At 55.7% G+C, this 17590-nt stretch overlaps 3 non-coding genes across 3 annotated transcripts; 2 read left to right on the forward strand and 1 right to left on the reverse strand.

Moving 5' to 3' along the window:
• The first annotated feature begins 8359 nt into the window (after positions 1 to 8359).
• On the forward strand, positions 8360 to 8432 carry TRNAQ-UUG. The gene has a single exon. It is a non-coding gene; the product is annotated as a tRNA-Gln (tRNA).
• A 6793-nt stretch (positions 8433 to 15225) lies between these two features.
• Positions 15226 to 15307, forward strand: TRNAS-AGA. The gene has a single exon. It is a non-coding gene; the product is annotated as a tRNA-Ser (tRNA).
• Positions 15308 to 17142: 1835 nt separating this feature from the next.
• Positions 17143 to 17236, reverse strand: TRNAI-UAU. The gene is made up of 2 exons: positions 17199 to 17236; positions 17143 to 17178 (listed from the first exon to the last, which is right to left on the reverse strand). It is a non-coding gene; the product is annotated as a tRNA-Ile (tRNA).
• Between the last annotated feature and the right edge of the window lie 354 nt (positions 17237 to 17590).

Raw genomic sequence — 17590 nt, forward strand, 5'->3', positions numbered from 1 at the left:
GAATCCCTCAAGCTCTGGTTTTGCCCTCCCTCAGCTGGATAAGAGGGCACAGTGTGAAATGTTTGGGGACCACTGGTTTAGGGTGATGTTCTCAATCACTTCTATGCAGGTTTGATTAAACTTCATAAATGTGGTAACCACCACAGCTTGAACACCCAGTGCTATAGCTTCTCCCACTGACATAGCTGCCACCTCTTGGGGAAGTGGATTAACTGCACCCACAGGAAAACTCTCTCCCTTTAGCACAGAGCAGTGGTTCGCAAACTGTGAGTCAGGACCCCAAAGTGGGTCATAACCCTGTTTTAATGGGGTCGCCAGGGCTGGCATTAGACTTGTTGGTGCCTGGGGCTGAAGCCAGAAGTCTGAGCCCCACCACCCAGGGCTGAATCCCTCAAGCTCTGGTTTTGCCCTCCCTCAGCTGGATAAGAGGGCACAGTGTGAAATGTTTGGGGACCACTGGTTTAGGGTGATGTTCTCAATCACTTCTATGCAGTCCAATAAAAGCTATTCCTCACCCACCTACCCCTCCATCAGGACCGACTAGGTATGTTCTGCTGCCCTTCATTCATGCAGGAAGGATAATAACATTTCATTCCACTCAATCCGAAAGTGATTTGTAACCCGCCACCAGCCAAAACTGGTCATTTTGGGGAAGCGGCCCCATCATGCTGCATACCTAGGCAGAGTAGGTGTGTCTGTGCAAACACGGTCTGAAGTCTTTCCCCCAGCTCCTCACTAGATGTGAGGGGGGAGCTCATTCAGCCCCTGCTTCCGCTTAGTATTTAAAAACTCCTTATTGTCCCTATCTCTGCTGGCCTTAGATTTCTCCTCCTGTCTTATTCTTGACATTTCTCATGAGGTGGCTGAGTGGTTAAGGTGATGAACTGCTAATCCATTGTGCTCTGTATGCATGGGTTCAAATCCCATTCTCATCAGGTGCATTTAGTCTTCACCCCTCCTTTATAGACAACCATCTCCCCCTTTGGTACAATGACAGATCAAATAATGTTGCTTCTTGCAAACAAAAAGCTTCTCAGAAACTCAGATCCCCCCTTGCTTTAAATAAAATGTCTAAATCCCAGATTTCTAAAAAAAAAAAAATTCTCTTGTCCCGTATTTCTTAGTTTTTTATCTCAAAAGGGAACATCCTCATCTTCTCCCCCAAACACCCTGGGACCTGCCCAAATTATTAAAATACCCTCAACCCGAGCAAGGCCAGAGCAGTGAACCAGAGCTAGTGTCTAGGCCAAGCTGTTCTGAAGGAGTCAACTCCAACATTTTCTCCCTGCTTCCCTTGGCAAGGTCTGACTGAGAAAACAAAATTCCCCCAAATGAAAATTTTCTGCTGAAAAACCAATACTAGTCTGGTTTGGGAACCAGGGGCAGTTCCAGGCACCAGCACACCAAGCACCTGGTTGGGGTGACAAGCTGCAGGGGGGTGCTCTGCTGGTCGCTGCAAGGGCAGCAGGCACCCCAGCCCCTCCCCTCCCAGAGCTGGGGGAGAACCCAGGAGTCCTGGCTCCCAGCCCCTCCCCTGTATTTCCACATGGCTCCATCCAACAGCCCCGCCCTGGAGTGGGGAGAGACGAGGCCAAGGGAGAAGCAGGCGGGGAGGGGGGGGCACTGCGGGGGGGGCCGGGCCGAGACCCCGGGACACGCGAGTTCGCGTCAGGAGCCAGAGGGGGGCTGGGCGGGGATGAGGAGTTGCCTTGGGGGGGGGAGGTGTCGGGTTGACCCAGGGACCTGCCCTCACCTGGGCTGAAGAGGACGGAGGCGCCCCGGGGCAGGCTGGGAGTTGTAGTTCCTGGCTCGTCTCAGAGCGGAAGTGACGGACAGTTGCTCAGACAACGCCCCCCTCCCGGTGCACTCTGGGAAGCGTAGTTCTCTCTCTCTCTTTCTCACACGCGCGGCCTCTATTGGAGGAGGGGCCATAGCTCATCACTTCGCCGCGCCCCTCCCCGCTCCCTGATTGGCGGAGAGAGCGCGGGACAGAGACTCGGCGCGTGGGGGGAGGCCCCGGTTCCCTCGCCCCAGAGGCTTCGCTGCCCCACCCCCCCAGGCGCGCGCTGCGGCCGTTGGGATTCGAATCCCGCGTGGGATCCGGGCTGGGGGGGGGCACAGGGCAGAGGCAGCGCGGAGTGAAAGGGCTTCACCCCCCCCCCCCGCTGGGCCTGGGGGGCAGCAGGGGGGGGGCTGAGCTGCCTGGGAGCAGCCCCACAAGCAGCAGCCTGGGGCCGCGGGGCCTTCAACCCCCCCCAACCTGCCCCAGCAGTGTCCCCCCCCACTGTGACCCTCCCGCCAGCCCCGCCCCCGGCGTCCCCTCCCCCACCCTGTCTGCTCTGCCTTGCCTTTTCCTTCGCCCCCTCCGCCCTCCTCCCCCTCCGCGCCCCAACCCCGACATCCTCCTCCCTGTCCTCAGCACCCCACCCTCCTTCTCCTCACCCTCAGCGCCCTGCCCCTAACTGCCTCCAACCCATTTCCCATGACTGGGCCCCACTTTCCCATCCCCCCACTGCCCCAGTCCATCCCCAGGGTGTGAGGTTCCTCATCTCCAATCTCTGCTGCCCCCCAACTTGCCGGGTTCCCCTTTTCACCCACTGTGGGGTCCTGCAACCCGCCCCCACCCATCCACTCTGGGCTCTAAATCCCACATTCCCACAATGCCCCTTGGTAACCCCACCCTCCTCTATCCCTAATCCCCCTAGTCCCTTCCCTGGGGTCCCCCTGGACACCCCAACCCACAGTCCGGCCCCCACATACACCGCAGTCACTCATCACACGCTGAGCTAGTCCTTCAGGGGCCCCCACAGCCCCCCAAACTCCTCCATCCATGAGCCCCGTGGGCCTGTGGCCGGGAAGTGGGGGAAGCTCCCACTCTGGCTGGGCTGGGTGGGGGTGTTAATCTTTTCCTGGCTTGTGTGTGCTGAGCTCACAAAGGCCTTTTGCTCCCTCGGGGTGGGGGGTGGTTTTGGCCGAAGGTGACGTGGTTTGGTAGCCCTGTGGATGCTGCGTGGTGTCTGGAATGGGGCGTGTGTGTTCCCATCATGCCCCTTCCCCTCTGCCTGAAGAGCTGAGGACAGACAGGCCTGAGGGGCAGAGCAGGAGCTCTGGGAAGGAGAAGAGCAATATGAAGATGGAGTCTAAGAGGAGGCCAGGTGACGTCTGTGCAGGGAGACATGCTGGACAGCGCCAAGGATTGGGGAGACAACCAGGTCTGAGCCCAGGGTTCAGATTTCTGATTGTAGCTGTGATGGCAGAATGGGAGGAGGGTTGAAGCCGGAGCCCTGGGATGCGGGAGTAGCGAGAAGAGGAGCCTCGCCACCATTGCTTTTTCTTTTCCTCTTGTGTTGTGTTTCATACCAAGGGAAAAGAAGTCGCGGGGATGGAGTCCAGCCCTGAGGTGAGATGGCAAGTGAGCGAGAGAAGTGACAGGGTGAATCCTGTTGATGCCATGCAAGACCTGCCCGGCTGGGATGAGAGTAGCTGTCTCTGTCGGTGAGAGAAGTATCTGGTTTGGGGAGGGCTCTGCTCACAGCCCTCCTGGCTCCAGGCAGGGACTTCCTGTTACCTGGGTGTGGGTTTCCAAACTAGCTGTGGCTTCAAGGGAGATGATGTTGCCATTTGCGAGGGCTGATCATCTCTCTGGCCAGGAGTGGTGTGTGCTCCCTAGCAGAAAGTTGGATCCATGAGGGTGACTCCCTGTTCTGAGTTTCTTTCTTCCTCTGAGGTTTCTCTCTCTGTGTTGGCCAACTTACACTCAAACTCTCTCTCTCTTAGTGTCCACACTAAGTTCGGCATCAATATGGTGATCCCGGGGAAGCTTGGGGTCCCCAGGTTGCCTGAGGAGGGGTGAACCGCCCCAGGTCAGGAATGGAGCCAGTCACAACTCCTGTGCTGATCAGTAGAGGGGTTGCGCCTGTGAATTGCCCCTGCAGCATAGCCTTAGTGAGACATGATGCTGAACTTAGTGCGGACACCTGATCGGCACAGCCCTCTGCAGCCCAGAACTCCTGAGCTCAAGCGATTTGCCAGCCTCAGCCTCCCCCAGAGCTGGGATCACAGGCACCAGCCACGGGGCCCGGCTGGTTACAGGGTCTCCCGCTTCCAACTTCAGGCTTCAGCCTGGGAGCTCTGTGCTCAGAGCGGGTGGAAGTGGAGCCTGGAACTGAGCTGATGCGCTGAGGGTTATTTGCACTGTGCGCTTCACATGGAGGTGAAAACACGGGGCACAGATCTTTGAGCACAACCCTCGTCCTGAGCAATGGGTGAGTGGGGGGGGGCTGCATAAAGAGAGATCAACTCTCCCTGGCAGGGCTGCAGCGGCTCTTCACAGGGGCAGTCCCATGGCCAATCGGTACCAGAGTTTTGAAAGCCTCCTTTCCTGGGCTGGTCTGGTTCCCCTCTCTCTAGGGGGACTGGCGACACCAAACTTCCCAGAAACCATCATAGCGAGGCCAACCTGAGCACAGACACATGCTCAGCACCCCGGGGTACAGCCCTGAACCCCTGCAATCAGCTACGCTCAGCTGCCCACCCAACAAGCGTTACACGCAGGAGCCTTCGTGCCCCGCGTGTTCAGGTCCCTCCCAGCGCCAGCTTTAAACTCCGCTGCTCAGTTCTAAGTGTTGGCCACACGGGGGCAGCCTGGAGCTCAGCCAACGCCTCCCGTTGCTGGTTGCGTTTCCCGCTCCTCGTGGCAGGTTCACACCCCGCAGGCAGATCTCTGAACCGGAGCCGAACCGTTCCCCAAATCCAGCGCTTTAGCAGCAGCTTTGCTAGGAAAGCGCTGACGTCCCCAAGTAACGTAAGAGCCAGAGCGCTGTGTCCAGGATCTTCTATTGGGCCCCTCACCGTGGTGTCTGACAGGCGCAAGGGGAAACCAGGGAAATGTTTTCATGGCGTTTAAGGGCAGAAGGGGCCATTAGCTCAGCTAGTCTGACCCCCGAATAACACAGAATTACACCATGACACGTATTGATCCCACAGACCTTAGACAGATCAAAGCGTCTCAGCCTCAGGAAGGAGGCTAAACTGGGTGCCAGAGGCAGCGAACAAGGAGCCCCCAAGGCAATGGCAGGGAACTGACGAGGTGAAATGTGCCCAGATGATCCCAGCAGGTGACCCACCCCCATGCTGCAGATTAAATCTAGAGTCGCCTCTCCCCTTGTGGGGCACCCTAGACCATTAAGGATCTCTGGTGGGTGGGTGTCTCTCTTCCCCTAGTCAGGATCTCTGGGACGTGCCTGTATAAAAAGAGACTTTGACTCACTCAGGCTGGGCTGCCATCATGGAACAGACCAGGTCCTTCTGTGGAGGGTTTGCATTCCTCCAAGGATGTGATCTCAGTGTGTGTGGGTGTCCCTGTCCCTTCAACCCTTAACAATCCCTGGTGCATGGGTGCGCTGGGCCCCATTACAATCCCCTCTGTCTTACCCCCCATGAGGGATCCGGTGTATGTGGGTGTTCTCCACGCTGCTGGGGGTGTCTGGTGCCCCTGTCCCTGCTGGTTAATAGTGGAGTGTGTGGGTGTCCCCCAGCCCGTTAAGGATCCGTGTTGTGCGGATGCCCCCATTCTTCTAATTAAGAATCGTGCAACGGAGCATACGGTGTGTCCCTCACCCCATGAACTAGCTCCCGTGTGTGGTTCCCCTGCCCCCCATCCAGGCTCTGTGGTGTGTGGGTGTCGCTGTTCCTCGTTTCAAGATCCGTGTGGCAGGGGGGCGTCCCTCCCCCCAAGTCAGAATCCCCAGCTTGTGGGTGCTCCCATCCCCCCCTCCAGGCTCTGCGGGGGGTGTCTAAAAAGAGACTGTGTCTCATTGTCTTGCCCAGGCTACACTGCAGGGGTTATTCACAGGTGCGATCCCACTACTGATCAGCACAGGAGTTTTGACCTGCTCCGTTTCCGACCTGGGCCGGTTCACCCCTCCTTAGGCAACCTGGGGACCCCAAGCTTCCCCGGGATCACCATATTGATGCTGAACTTAGTGCGGACACCTGATCGGCACAGCCTCCTGCAGCCCATAACTCCTGAGCTCAAGCGATCTGCCAGCTTCAGTCTCCCCAGGTACTGGGATCACAGGCACCAGCCACAGAGCCCGGCTGCTTTTATTGCTTGGCACCTGGAGCTTTAAACTCTGCTTGTGAGCTCTGTGCCTTGGCCAGACGGGGACAGCCTGGAACTGGGAAATGCTCCTTCTCCCCCAGCCCCCATCTCATGTCGAGCTGCAGGCGCCGCTGTCCTCCCAGGTAAGATCCCGGATGTTTCGGTGCCCCCTTCCCCCGCCCAGGTGTCCGGGAACCTCTGCCCCCCATACAGAATCCTGGGTGTGTGGGTGTCCGTCCCTCTGCAGAGGATCCTGGAGTGTGGATGCCCTTGTCCCCCCCTACAAGATCCTGGGTGTGTGGGTGCCACTCTCCCCCCCTAGAAGATCTCTGGTGGGTGGGTCCCCAGGGTGTGAGTGCCCCCATCCCCCGATACAGGCTGGGGGGGGGTATAACTGGCTCTCCCTGTCCTGCCCAGGCGGTGCTACAGCAGCTGTTCACAGGGGCAGCAACCCCACTGTCACCCTGCAGCTTTAACCTGCTCCAGGGGTGACCTGCTTCACCCTCCTGTGGGAGCCCGGGGACCCCGAACTGCCCAGAATCACCTGATTGATGCTGAGCTTAGCACAGACACCGGCTCAGCCTGGCAGGGAGCAGCCCTGAGCCCTGACAATCAGCTTCCCTCCGCCTCCTGCTGCACAGCGAGGGTCCCACGCGAGAGGCTTTGGGCCCAGTTTGTTCAGGAGCGTCCCAGGCTCCAGCTGTAAACTCTGCTGGTCAGTTCTAGTCTTTGGCCACACGGGGGCGGCACTAACGGTCCCATCTAAACGCTGTTTGCGTTCGGCCCTTCGGATCCCAGATTGTAACCCGCGGGCAGATCTCTGAGTGCAGCCAGATCCCTCCCCAAACTGAATATTGAAGCAGCAGTTCCCATTGGAAAGATCAGGATTTTTGCCTTTAAAAACAAGGAAAATGTCTCCATCGAGAGACTGAAGAAGCTCAATTGATTTCATTGACTGGAGGTTAAGAGGCGATTTAATCACTGGTTTAAATACGTTTTACAAATTCCCAGAGGGGGGGATATGTGATTTGAAGTGTTCTTTAATTCACCAGACAAAGACTGAACAAGACCCCATTGGCTCGCAGTCGATGTCAGAAAATCCCAACTGGAAATGACCATTTTTTAACCCTGAGGCTAATTATCTAGTGGAACAAGCTTCGCAAGGGAGGTGGTGAATTCATCATCACTTGCAGTTTGTAAATCAAGACACCTGGTGTGTGGGTGTCCTTGTTCTGCGTTTCGGGATCCCTGGTACATGGTGCCTCCCTCCCACCAGTTCAGGATCCCCACAATGGGTGCTCCCATCCCCCCATAAAGTCTCTGTGGGGGATGGAGGGTGTCTAAAAAGAGACTGTGTCTCACTGTCTTGCCCAGGCTATGCTGCAGGGGCTATTCACAGGCGCGACCCCACTACTGATCAGCACGGGAGTTTTGACCTGCTCTGTTTCCGACCTAGGCCAGTTCACCCCTCCTTAGGCCAAGCTTCCCCGGGATCACCATATTGATGCCGAGCTTAGTGTGGACACCCAATCGGCACAACCCGCCATGGCTGGGAGCTCTGGGATCCACCCACAGTAGCTGGGAGCTGTGGGGTCCATCAGTGGTGGCATGGGCCTGTGGGAGCCCCTTCCGACACTGGTGGCTGAGAGCTGTGAGGCCCCCACCGGCCAACAGCTCCAGACTTGCTACCCCAGGGCTGAGGTGGAAAATGTCACTGAGATCTCTGAAAGTCACAAATTCTGTGACCCCCCTTTATATAATCTGAGCCTTAATAGTTGTTGACTGTCTCTCTCAATCTAGTGGTCTGCTCTAGCGCAGATGGGACAGGGAAGACAGAAGCTCACCCCCCAGCACAGGTTTGGGCAGCAATGGCTCTTGGGCTATTTGCTGTGCATGCAGAGGACTTGTCCAGGCCGGTGGAGCAGCTCAGCCAGATGAGGAGCTGGAAGAAGGAGACCTGAGCAGCCTGGACATCCCACTTTTTCTCCACAGCCACTGCCTGTCAGCAGGATTCCTCCTTCTCCTCAGTGAGACCAAATCTAAGCACCTAGACAGCCGGTCCGTCCGCTGCACCCCAATCCCTCATGCCAGAGCCTCCCTGCCAAAGTCCTGTACCTGGCTCCAGAGAATTGTCTCACATCTCACTGGGAACTCGACTTCTTGTACCCAGAGAGTCTCGGCCCCACTCAGTAGAGGACCTGAGAAACACAGTGTCTGCCTTTTCCAAATCAGTGCTTGGAAAGATTTTGCTTTTGTGACCACGTGGCCTAATGGATAAGGTGTCTGACTTTGGATCAGGCGATTGAGGGTTCGAGTCCCTTCGTGGTTGTGTTTGTGCAGTTTTACCTTTGTCCTGAAAGTCCTGGTCCCTTCAGGGCTGGAACCTCTTCTTGGCCGCTCAGGCCAATGCTCTGGCTTCAGCTAGAGCCCCGGGAAGGAGTTGGGGGGTGGGCGTCACAAAGGCTGGGGCATGAGCCCCAGGTGCTTCCAGTCTCGCCTTTGCCCTTCCTGACTTGCCAAAGAAAATGGGCGGCTGCCCGGGCTAGCGTGTGGAGCAGTTTCCCTCTTCCAAGTGTGCGCCTGTCCCTGTGCTGGAGGGGGTTGCTACATAGCGCCTTGGGAGCCTGGGTGTTTCTCTGCTTCTCGCCAGCTGGGGAAAAGCCTCTTGGGGTAAAATCTCCTGTCCCACTGCCAAAGTCAGCACCTTGAGTGGGAACGGTTAGAGGCCCCACCAGGGGGGCTGGCCCTGCTTTCCTACCATCTTCTGATGTTGGCCACAAAGCATCAGCAGCTGGCTGTGGGTGGTTTTCAGTGGGGGTTTGGCATGCCAGGGAGCAGGGAGCAGCCTGGCTGGGTGTCTCTGTGGCTGTCTGCTGGCCACACATAGGCATGGTTCTCCCCTCCTCTTGCCCTGCCCTTGGTTGCTCTGTGGCTTTTAAGCTTCCCTTGGAGCTGTCAGCACCAGCCACCTCTGTCCTAGGTGCCCAGAGGAGGAGAAGTGTGTTGGGCTCCAGCCTGGGACTCTTCCTCCCTCCTGCCTTTCCCTGACTATGAAACCTGGCCCTGGCCCTCCTTCCTTTAAATGCCATGTGGGCAAGAGGAAAAGTGTGGTAGAAAGCACAAGGGCCAAACTTGTGGGCATCATAAATCCCAAACACCCAGTCAAACCATAGCCACTTTTAGACCCCATTCCAACCAAAGACCTGGCTCCAGTGGGGATGAGTCACTCAGCACAAGGTAAACAACTCATTCTTAGACAGCTGGAGATAGGAAAGCACTTGGATCTCCAGGGATTTATCCACAAGGTCCCACTGAGATTTGAACTCAGATTTCAGCATGCCAACCCTTACACCATGGGACCAGCTTGTGCTAGTTTCTCTGAACATTGGTGACCCTATCATAGAATACCAGGGTTGGAAGGGACCTCAGGAGGTATCTAGTCCAACCCCCTGCTCAAAGCAGGGCCAATCCACAGACAAATTTTTATACTAGATCCCTAATTGGCCCTCTCAAGGACTGAGCTCACAAACCTGGGTTTAGCCGGCCAATACTCAAACCACTGAGCTCTCCCTCCCTCACAGGCCCAGCTTGTGTAAGGGACTGTTGGCCTTTTACTAAAACTAAGTGGGTTTTTTTTTGTTGGCCAGTTCCCAGTCCCACTAGAAGGGGGAAGGGTCAATGGGAAATCAGGCCCCTGAGACTAACAGGCCCGTGGGGCAATGGTCACCAACTGGTAGGGAACAAGTGAGAATTTGTTAATGAGTAAAATTCCTGGTGAAAATTGGCAAAGCTGTGGAGCGTTTGAAAAGTTCCAGTGAATTTACACATGAAGATACAAACAGAGAGACAAATAGAGAGAAAGAGAACATCACAGACTGCACAGGCCCACACAGACATAAACAAAGACCAAACCCACACAGCACACAGAGCCATATACACAGCGGTGAGCTCCAGCCAGTTTGCACCGGTTCGCAAGAACCGGTTGTTAAATTTAAAATTAGAATTGTTCCAGGACAACCGGTTCTAAAAAGCTTTTAAATTTAACAAAGGCTCGGACCCAGCCCAGCTCTGGACCCAAGGCTCCGGCCCTGGTGCCGGCAGAGCGGCTCCAGCCCCGGTGCTGGCCCAGCCCGGGGAGTCGGGGCCCGCGGCTCCAGCCCCGGTGCTGGCCCAGCCCGGGGAGTCGGGCCCGGTGGCTCCAGCCCCGGTGCCAGCCCGGCCCGGGGAGTCGGGGCCCGCGGCTCCAGCCCCGTGCCAGCCCAGCCCGGGAGTCGGGCCCGTGGCTCCAGCCCCGGTGCCGGCCCGGCCCGGGAGTTGGGACCGGTGGCTCCAGCCCGGTGCCAGCCCAGCCCGGGAGTCGGGCCCGCGGCTCCAGCCCCGGTGCTTGCCCTGCCCGGGGAGTCGGGGCCCGCGGCTCCAGCCCCGGTGCTGGCCCAGCCCGGGGAGTCGGGCCCGGTGGCTCCAGCCCCGGTGCCGGCCCGGCCCGGGGAGTTGGGACCGGTGGCTCCAGCCCTGGTGCCGGCCAGGCCCGGGGAGTCGGGCCCCGCGGCTCCGGTGCCGGCCTGGCCCGGGGAATCGGGCCCCGCGGCTCCGGCCCCAGGCAGTGTGGTAAGGGGACAGGGAGCAGGGAGGGGGTGTTTGGTGGGTTGTGGGGGGGTGGATAGAGGTCAGGGCGGTCAGAGGGCAGGGAACAGGGGCATTGAATGGGGGCAAGGATCCCGGGGGGCAATCAGGAAGGAGCAGGGGTTGGATGAGGTGGTGGGGGCACTCAGGGACAGAGAGAAGGGGTGGTTGGATGGGGCAGAGGTCCCGGGGGGCCATCAAGAATGAGAGGAGGGGTTGGATGGGGCTGCAAAGGGCAGTCAGGGGACAGGGAATGGGGGGATGGGTCAGGGGTCCCGGGGGGGTGTCAAAAACATGGGGGGTTGGATGGGGCACGACCCCCTCATGAAGGAGGGAACCGGTTGTTACTATTTTGGCAGCTCATCACTGCATAAGGGAAAAGCCACACAAAACATAGAACAAATCCACACCAAAAATACAGCAGAAGCCCACAACAGGAAAGCACAATAATCACATACCAAAAGAATACTTAGCAAAAAACAATCTGCATGCAAAAGTCACACACACACACACACACACAACTACACAAGGCATCCACCAAAATCACACAGGACCCACATGCACATCAACACAACAGACGAAAACCACACCGACATACCGAAAGCCAGGCAGGGTTTGAGTCTCACAGCAAAGAGGGTGAGCACACAGGTGGTTTGGGGAGCAAAGACTGAGGGGGAGTCGGGGGCAGTGCTCTGGGCTCTGCTCGACCCCTCCTGACACAGGCGGCTGGTGGAGAGCAGAGCCTGGTAGATCTGTGGGATCTGCCCTGCTCTCTGTAAAGCAAGGGGACCTCGGTGTCTTCTGAGCTGCAATTGTATTTTCTGCAGGGCAAAATGATTGGCAGAAGCCATTTGCTTAAAGGAAACTAGTGCTGTAGATGAGGTTTGAACTCACAACCTCAGCATGATTCCACTCAGCAAGTCCTGGGCACTAACCCACTGCACCACTGGACACTACCTGCAGGAGCTTGTCTCCATGTTTCATGGATGGATTAGTGGAGTGTGGGGGGTTGCATTAGCTAAAACAAATCCATATTAAAGGCTGCAGGATGGCAGCAGCAGAGGTGGGGAGCCTCCTTCCATGTGATAGAGCTGGTTCCCCCTTCCATTGCTCAGGGGAAGGTTGGTGCTTTGAGCCCACCCGGTGCTGGAACGTCCCATGGGTGAGATTAACAGGACTCTTGGGAAGGGAGGGGAAGTATTTTCTATCCCTGCCTAGCTCCATTGGTCTCCTGTGGCCCTTTCGGCTCTCTGCTCCCCTGTTGGGGAGATGCAGAGACAAGCCCCCATCTGGGAGAGTCACCGAGAGGCTGTGTCCCATGGCGTGTGTGGGGGAGAGGGGGAGGGGTGGGATGGGGCTCAAGGGGAGAAGGTTGTGTGTGACAGTGTGTGGGGGAGGGGGATAGAAATAGTGGAAAACACAGGGGCAGTGACAGTGAAGCCCCGTGTCTGAGTGTTATGACCCTGTGTGGTGCTGCCATTCACCTTCCCCTCCTATGGTCTCAGCTTTCATTGAATCCAGCATTTTTTCACCTGTCCTCACCACAGAGGTGTCCCACCTGCCTCACCTACGGAGTGTCCCTCTTAGAGACGCCGAGGACTGGAACTGATTTCAGCTGCTGGGCAGCTCTGCTAGGTCTTTATTCATTTGCACAGGAAAATGCTGAGTGTTTAAATTCATTTCAAATCCCCTGCCCCCATTCAGCGAACTCCTGAACATACTGGAGATGGGTCTGGAAATTGATTTTCATTCGAAAAAGTTTTTAAAGGGAATCACTTGAATTGGAACTACAAACCTATTATCCTGCAGGGAAACATTCACCCACTGACCTACACTCTCAACAAAGAGTGTCATGTATAGCCCAGAGCAGGACCAGTTTTTAACCTGGGGGTTAGTAAACTTTATCTCTGTACAAACACCACAGCTTACAAACTCCCCACCCCCGCTCTGTGTCACCAGAGCACAACAACAACTCTCCTTGGGGCACACACAGCTCCCCAGCTCCCTGCCCGTCAGTCTCTCCAGCATTGCTCCAATCCCTTAAAGCAGGGTCTCAACCTCAATTTACCCTGGGGCCAGGGCCAGTCCTCCAGTCCTCCCAGTGGGCCAATGTCACTCATACCGCCCAGACCCCGCCCCCAAAACTCTGCCCCTCACCTGCCTAAGGCTCTGGGAGGGAGTTTGGGTGGGGAGAGGAGGTCTAGGGTGCAGGCCCTGGGCTGGGGCTGGGGATTGGGGTGCAGGAGGGGTGCAGGCTCTGGGGGAGTTTGGGTGCAGAAGGGGTGAGAGGCTGGTCTCTGGGAGGGAGTTTGGGTGGGGGAGGGGTTCTGGGGGGCAGGCTGTGGGGGGAGTTTGGGTGCAGAAGGGGTGAGAGGCTGGTCTCTGGGAGGGAGTTTGGGAGGGGGAGGGGTTCTGGGGTGCAGGCTCTGGGATGGAGTTTGCAGCGCTGTAACATGGGCGAGGCGAGTGAGGCACTTGCCTCGGGCGTGCAAAGTGGAGGGGCACAGCTCTACCACGATCAGCAGCGCTTCGGCGGCAGCTCTACCACTGCCACTTCTTCGGCAGCAATTCGGCAGTGGGTCCTTCTCTCCAAGAGGGACTCAGGGACCCACTGCTGAATTGCCACCGAAGAACGAATGAAGCGGCGGTGGCAATTCAGTGGCAGGCCCTTCCCTCTGACAGGAACTCAAGGACCCGCAGCCAAAGAGCCTGGAGCCGGCCCTTGCCTCGGGCACAAAAATTCCTTGTCATGGCTCTGGGAGTTTGGGTGCTCGGTGCAGGCTCTGGGCTGGGATAGGAAGTAGGGGGAACAGGAGGAGGGGTGGGGGTGCAGGCTCTGGAAGGGAGATTAGGGTGGGCGGGAGGGTGTGTGTGGAGGGAGGGGGCACAGGCTGTGGGAGGGAGTTGGGGGCAGGCGTGTGTGGACCAGGGTGCAGGCTCTGGGAGGGAGTTTGCGTGGAGGAGGGGGTATGTGGGGAGGGGATGGTGGTGCAGGCTCTCGGAGGGAGTCAGGGGTGTGGCGCTTACCTGGGGCTCCAAGGCAGGGCAGGCTGGGGGGCCTCCATGTTCTGCTGCCCCCAGGCATCACCCCCACAGCGTCCCATTGGCTGCAGGGGCTCGGGGCGGGGGCAGTGCGTGGAGGCACAGACCCACCCTGCCCTGCCATGGGGAGGGGCCGGCAGCCACTGGAGCGAGCAGGCAGATGCTGCTCAGCTCCGCTGCACTGCCGGGGCCCCTGGTGGGGAGCGCCTGGGGGTGGCTGGTGTGGCCAAGGGAGTGACCCGGTCAAAACTGCCAGAGCCCCACGGGCGAGACCTGGGAACCAGGACTGCCAGCCAGACAAACACCTTTAAGAGGAGGCGTCACTCTTCCTGTCAAAAACTGATCTTCCTCCTTCAGTTCAGTGACAGCCTGAATTGTTCCTTATCCCGGCAGAGCCAGAGGACTGAAAGCAGCAACATCAAACCCCTGTGTAGCTCACAGGAATGGACATAAACACTCCCTGGTATCTGAGGAGACGTTCAGCTTTGCCCTTGGTCAACTACAAGGCCAAAGGGAAAGGAGGTGGTGCCAGGTATAAACAGTGAAACACGACACATCATAGTTATGCCCATGGTGGCTGCAAAATCTTTTGATGTACTTCTTCTTATCAGCCATGCATTGTTTTCTCTGGAGTCTAGGCCTTCGCCAAGAAATTTGTACCTTGATAAAATAATCGACTGCCCCTGGTGAAGACAATGGACTTGACACCCACTGGGGTGTCCCTACACCGGTACAAGTACTAGCAACAGTGGCTGCCTTTTAGCCATAGATTTTAATCGGGGCAATAAATTGATACAAACCCCTGTTAAATCATTTCTCAGCCCGAGTCCTTCACCCACATTCCATAGAGCATTGGGCCACCATGTGGATGTTTCATTTCCTGCCTCAATTTCACACTGAGACACAATTTTCTTTGCACAGATCCATGAACAGCAAAACCTCCCTGTGTCTCTGGTCTGAGACAGGACATTCGATTCCAGTGAACCCTTCTCTCCTGCAGTGGCGATGGTCAGACAGAGGGGACGTAGCACCTGCATCCCTGCCAGGGAGATATTGGCTCGGCTCTTTCTTTCTGCTGCTGTTGTTAGTCCATGAAACATCAAGGGTGGAATGCAAGGCTGAGTTCACGCACCAGCCCCCAGAAATATTTCAGTGCCCCAGAGAAATCCTGCCCCCTGCTATTGGAACGATGTGCTGGAGATTTGACTAGAAAAGGGACTGTCTGAATTGTCAGAGTGGGGAATGAACAACAATCTACAGCAATGTCATTCAGACAAACACACTCTCATCCTGCTCCAACTGGAAGGGAAATGGGCAGGAATTCTCACTGTTCACCCAAGGACACACTTACACTGATGTGCAGTCATGAGTGTGTTGGGGAAGCTGGTCTGAGCAATTTGAAGTGACAATTCAGTGAGAACAGAATCATCATGTAATGATATCAGTGTACATCTCAAGTAGTTGTGGCCAAGTGGTTAAGGCGATGGACTAGAAATCCATTGGGGTCTCCCTGCACAGGTTCAAATCCTGCCAACTACAAAAGCATTTTGTTGTTGTTGTTATTACTATAGACTTAGTTCCTGAGCATTCAGAGTGCAAACTGGAGCCAGATCTATTTTCACTCTGTCTACACTTAAAATGGTGCTGTGGCACTGCTATAGCACTTTGGAGTAGACAGTAACTGGTGGGGTTTTCCCATCTGTGTAATGTCTGCATAGACAGAACAATTCTTCCTTTTAATTAGCACTATCTAACCCGGGCTTAGGTCACCTTAACTCTATGGGTTTGGGGGTGGGTCACACCCTGAGAGACGTCGCTCTGCCAGTTCAGTGCCTAGCGTACACCAGCCCTTAGATCCCTCTTGGTATTTCAATGCAGGCACTGACCTGTGAGAGGAAAACATCAGCTCACAAACACAGAGACTGAATTCCCCACATTTAATCTCGCTGCACTTTCCAGAAAGTCACAAAATTCAATTCATTCTTGCTAGGCCAGAGAAAAAATAAGTGACACTAAGTTTTTGGCTTGGTTAAATAAAATTAAGTGTTTAATTAATATAGTAAAAATCTGTACTGATTCCTCTAACTAACACCACAGCGTGAAATAGGAACAGAGACAAATCTTGTCAGTGACGACTAATTTCACAAATGATCTTCCCATTATTAATTTCCACGCTGTCCCCGTTGGAGGTCTGGGCAATGCCAGTGTCATTGCTCTGCATTCACCTTCCCCTAGAATTTTTCTCGGACATTCGCCTTCCTCTGCAGCGTGGGGCACGGGGTCACTTGCTGGAGGATTCCCTGCACCTTGATGTCTTTAAGCCACGATTTGAGGACTTCAATAACTCAGACATAGGTCAGGGGTTTGTTACAGGAGTGGATGGGTGAGATTCTGTGGCCTGCATTGTGCAGGATGTGAGACTAGATGATCATAATGGTCCCTTCTGACCTTAAGTCTATGAATCTATGAATCTATTCCCAAATTTGGAAAATTGTGCAGTTCAGAATGTGAATAGTGACCCGGCTCCTTCCTGCACCTGCTCTACATTGCTCCACAGCAGCTTCTCCCCCTGCAGAGTCACTCCAGCACTGCAGTGCAGCCGCCCAGGGTTCAGCAGGGGCCCCTGGCAAGGACAGTGGGTGCAGCTAACAGCCCGGTGTGCCTGGCAGTGAGGCAGCTGTAAAAAAGCAACCCCCCCCCCAAGAAGTACAGAGACTGAATTCCCCAACTGTAACATCATGACCCCCTGTAGAAAGCCACACGTGTCAGTTGTATTTTCACAGGGAGATGCAAAAATCAAGTGACACCAATTTTTAAGATGAGTAAATAAAGTTGAGGAGATAGTTATTAACCTCCCAAAAATACACTAAAGATCCCTCAGCATAACACCTGAAGGTGAAATATGAACAGAGACAAACCTTGTCAGCAAAGGCTCATTTCCTAAACGATCCTCAAAATGTTACTAATTCCCACCCCTCCTCCACAGGAGCTCTGTGCAGTGTCACTGTTCTGCAGGCAGCTTCCCATTCAATGCTGTTGTGGGACATTCCCAGGCCTGGAAATGTACCAACGACAGAATTTGAAGAGCGAACCTGGCTCCCCGAACCAGGCGGGATTTGAGTGTTTTGTCCCTGTCACTTAGTCTGTGTCAATAGTACAGACGCCAGGGGCAGGACTCCAGACTCTGCTTGAGGGATCCTGGCACAGGGGCTGGGCGGGAGAAAGGATTGTAGATTCTGACCTGTGCTCTGGAGAGAAGCTAATAAGTGAAGGGGGCATTTCTGCCTCCTCCCCTCCTCAGTGTCCCAGGGCTGGAATTCCACATTCCACAGGGCCAAATGAGGGAGTGATGCCACTTGGTTAATGAAAACCAGTGCTCCAGGTGAGGTTTGAACTCACAACCTCAGCATAGCTTCTCTCAGCACTGCCTTATAAGTACTGTGCGCTAACCAATTGCGCCACTGGAGCACCTGTTAATTATGATTTTCTGAGACCCCCTAGGCTGATACAGGCAAGGAGTGACCCCAAAACATTCTCAGTGGGGCTGAGAGCAGGTAGTGACAAGTGTTGTACTTGGTGGGGTGGATTCTTCTTAAGGGTTCCAGGCACCATTTGACCCTTTTGTTCTTCCCTGTGTAATAACAGAGCTGATTAAGACTCAATGGAGAGTCTTGCTGCAGACCAACAGATCTGAAATCACTGATAAGCAGCTCTACGCATTAGTCCTGCTTTGGGACAGTGTCTCTCATGCAACCAACAGTTAGCTAGTCTAGCTCAGGGTCCAGCTCAACTTCCACCACGGTCCACTGGCCAAGGGCGGCT

This window comes from Mauremys reevesii, linkage group 23 (assembly GCF_016161935.1).
Source record: "Mauremys reevesii isolate NIE-2019 linkage group 23, ASM1616193v1, whole genome shotgun sequence".
Taxonomy (NCBI): Eukaryota; Metazoa; Chordata; order Testudines; family Geoemydidae; genus Mauremys; species Mauremys reevesii.